This window comes from Propithecus coquereli, unplaced genomic scaffold (assembly GCF_000956105.1).
Source record: "Propithecus coquereli isolate 6110/MARCELLA unplaced genomic scaffold, Pcoq_1.0 Scaffold126, whole genome shotgun sequence".
NCBI lineage: Eukaryota > Metazoa > Chordata > Mammalia > Primates > Indriidae > Propithecus > Propithecus coquereli.
The window spans coordinates 2,697,075-2,700,890 of NW_012136747.1; positions in this window are offsets into that span (position 1 = coordinate 2,697,075).

The following is a 3,816-nucleotide window of genomic DNA, read 5'->3' on the forward strand; positions in this document are numbered from 1 at the left end:
TGGACCGTGGCACCAGATGGTCCGAGTTCCCATCACAGCTCTACTGTGACTGCCTGTGTGATATCAGCTAAATTACTTAACCCTATTGTGCCTCAGTTTCCATCAGCTCATGTGGGGACTAATGAGTTAACATGTAAAGGGTTAGAACAGTGGCCAGCATGTGGCATGTGATATGCAAGCACTTGCCATTGTGAGGATGAGGGATAGCAGATGTCACAGAAGCATTGGCCCCTGAGAAATCCTTATTTCCCTTCCTAATGCATACTTGGTCAGAAAATGTTTTCTCTGTTTCAGGAAGGGGCAAACGTAATACTTCATTCACTCATCTGGTAAGTGTTGATTATGTGCTAGACACTGTTCAGCACTGGGAGACGTGTGCAAAGAACTGACATAGCTGGGCTCTTGCTATGGGGCTGGGAACTCTGCCCTGTACTTTATCTTACCCAGTAAATTCCCTATAAAGCAGTATACCTAGAAGATTCTGTAACTGCTCCCTTCCCATCCTTCTTATAGGAGCTAATCTCAAAGCTTTTATGGGTATGGGGCCCAGCTTTGGGTCTCTCTCTCTCTCTCTTTTTTTTTTTTTAAGTCTGAATGGCTCTATTTGGGGTCAGGAGACAAAGAGCAAGGGAACTTATACTAACACTTTGGGGGAGAGAGAGACACTTTGAAAAATTTGAGGATTGTAAGAGAATAGTTTTCTTTCTTCTTATGGGTTTAGACCAAACTCTCTTGAAGGGTTAAAGTTTAATCTTGGGATGGGTGTGTGTATGTCTGTGTTTGCTCCAGAAGTTGCCTAGGCGAAGTGTACTTGAAACTCACACAGGTGGGTCAGGAGAGCTGACCTGAAGGTCTCTGCTGCTCTGGGCCATACTTAGAGCCCCTACCCCATTTTATCCCCAGACTATTCTGCAGGGTACCAACTACAAATGCGCATTATTATTGACTTGGACAGTCAGTAACAAATATTTACTGAGCACCTACTATGTACCAAGACAGACTTGGAGAAGTGTGTTTCTGGAGGGAGAGCTATGGATCCCCTGAAAGAGGGGTTTCCTGAAAGGTGGGTGGAGATTTGCTTCAGGCAGCTGGGAAAAGCAGGCCTTTTGAGGGGAGACCAGACCCTGAGGCCGGGGAGTCAGATTAGCAGCTGGAGGTGCACTGGGATCCCTCTTGGGAAGATTCCAAAGCTTAGGCGCTTTCCCCCCCGACTCTGGAACAAAGCCACCTAACCCAGGGGTCAGCTGGGGTCTCTCTCTGCCTGAGGGGTTGAGGTAAACATTCAGGAGACAAGGCCAGAGCCCTGCCCTGGCTCTGCAAAGCAACCACTCACCCCAGCTTCCCACAAACATGGTCAGATCGCTGGCAATTCAAGGGGTCACATCCTAGGACCTTCACTCTTCCCACTCCCCACTGTGTTCCAGAGTAACCAGAAAATTCTTTTCCCCAATCACTTAGCACAATTCCAGCCATCTCATGCCTTGTGGGGAGGGGGTGGCTGAACTCCTCAACTTGGGTTTATCAAGGAATTTTTTGGGGGGGAGGAGAAAAAGGCATCCTAATTTATTTAACGTGCATACACGGGAGCCTACAGAATGAAAACTCTGGAACTTTTTTTCTGAATAAATAGCGCTTTCCCTGAAAAGAATTCCAGTGAATATGATTTTCTCCATCTCGTTACCGTCAGGTTTATGCCATGGCTTTAAGTCCTCTGTTGAAATTCTCGGTAATCACCTAACCCTTCCGTAAAGTGTGGACCACACCATGCTGTGAGGAAACAGAGACCCCTGGTGAGAAAAGGAAGCAAGACCCTCTGGCCAGCGCCCGTGGGAGGGAGGGGACAGAGTAGGAGTCCAGGTCCTGACCCACACCAAAGTGCAGCGTGGCACCCAGCACAGCCGGGAGTGAGAGAAGACCCAGGAGAGGCCTGAGAGAGAACGTCCCCTTCCTCGCTGTGTGTCAGAGCAGCCTGAGCCCCGCGGGCTGTCCCTCACTTGCAGCAGGTGTGGTTAGTCCTAATTTATAGATGACAAGACGGAAAGTCAGGGACTCTTGGTCTGCTGCCTAAGGTCATCTGCACAGGGCAGAGCCAGGCTTTGAAACCACACCCGTCTTTCCACCAAGTAGCCCCGACCCTCTTCACTGTTTCTTGTGAAGTGCTTGTTTTATTGCTGCTATCACAAGGCGCATTTTGTTCACCTGTGGGGAGCTGGTACCTTAGTGTAATATAATCATTTAGCTTGACGCTCATCAGCGTTTTTGCTGCTGCCGCTTTTTCACACTCTAGTTTTCTAAGGCTCGGGTGCAGTGGGGCATTGAGTATCTCTGTCCATTCAGACAAGAAAAAATAATCACTTCAGAATGAGTGGGTAGGAAGACAGCACAAGCAGGCAGGTAAAAAAGTACTCGAGAATGCTGTGCTAATCAGGTAGAACTTTGGCAGGGAGAGAAACCAGCGTAACCTGCTCCATCAGCTCCGAGTACAGAGTTCCGCCTAATTTCTGGTGTCCTTATCTCCCTCAAATTTGTGATTTGCCCCAAATGCTGAGGACTTCGGGCATGGCTCTATCCAGGAGTTTGAATCATGTCATGAGGACCCCGCCTCTATCTTGTGGTGGTGTTTTTCATTATTGGCAATCTCAAATCTTGCCACCTGACAGCAATGTGGCTGCTGGCAGCTTCAAGCCTACATTTATCTTTATAGCTTATGAAGTTGGAGGAGAAAAGAGAGCATCTTTTCTGAATGACTGGCAAAAGTCCCAGGGAGCACTCTGATTGGCCTGGTCTGGTTACATCCCCATGCTAGGGCGAAGGGGTACTTGGTCAGAATTTGATTGTGTGGCCTCCTTGGGGCGTGGAAGAGGGCTCAAACCCACTCAGATCACATGCACTGAGAAGCATTTCAGAGGAATAGGAGCTGGTTATTCCCTAGAAGGTTTTCTGGGCTGACAAAGTATGTCCACCTCACCTTACATTTGCCACCTCCTGGCAACATGAATACTTTTGACCAATTGATCTGTTTTAGTTAGGCTACTTCTAGCTGCAAGTAACAAGTTCAAATGAGCCTAAACAATGAGAAAATGTATTATACCACACAAGTGAAAACCCAGTGCCCTCCAGGGGTGGTACAATCAGCTGCTCAATAATGCCATAGAAGTGCCAGGTTTTTTTCCATCTCTCCCGTCTGTCTTTATCACTGTGAGCTTCATTTTAAGTTTAGTTTTCCTCCTGTTCACAAAATTGCTGCAGCGGTTCTGGATTTCACATCCAAATAACCTTCTCTGTCCTTTTCTTAGGAGCAAGAAAACCTTTCCCATAAGCCACCCAACAGAGGTCTGTTGTGTCCTATTGATCAGGATTGGGTAACTTCCCCATTCCTAAGACAGTTAACTGCCAGGAGTGCCTGGGATATTATGGTGATTGGCTTAGAACAACTTTTCAGGGGAAAATGGAAGACTGGAATCAACCATGAAGTCTACCTCATCCTGCTCCATGGAGGGAGAACCTGTAGATTAAAGGATTTAACAGGCACACTTTTAAAAATGGACAAGACTATAGTGTCTAGATATACACATTTGAGTGATAAAATTATAAAGAAACACATGGGAGTGATTTTTTTTTTTTCAACATCTTCAGTGTTGGGGAACATGGGAGTGATTTTGATAAAAGTGAGGTTAGTGGTTACTTTTAGGGAGAGGAAGGAGACTGTCACCAGAATTGGGGCACATGGAAGGGCTGCTGGGAGGCTGCCAAAGCACCGTTTCTTTTTCTTCATTCTTTTTAGAGATGGAGTCTCATTATGTTGCCCAGGCTGGT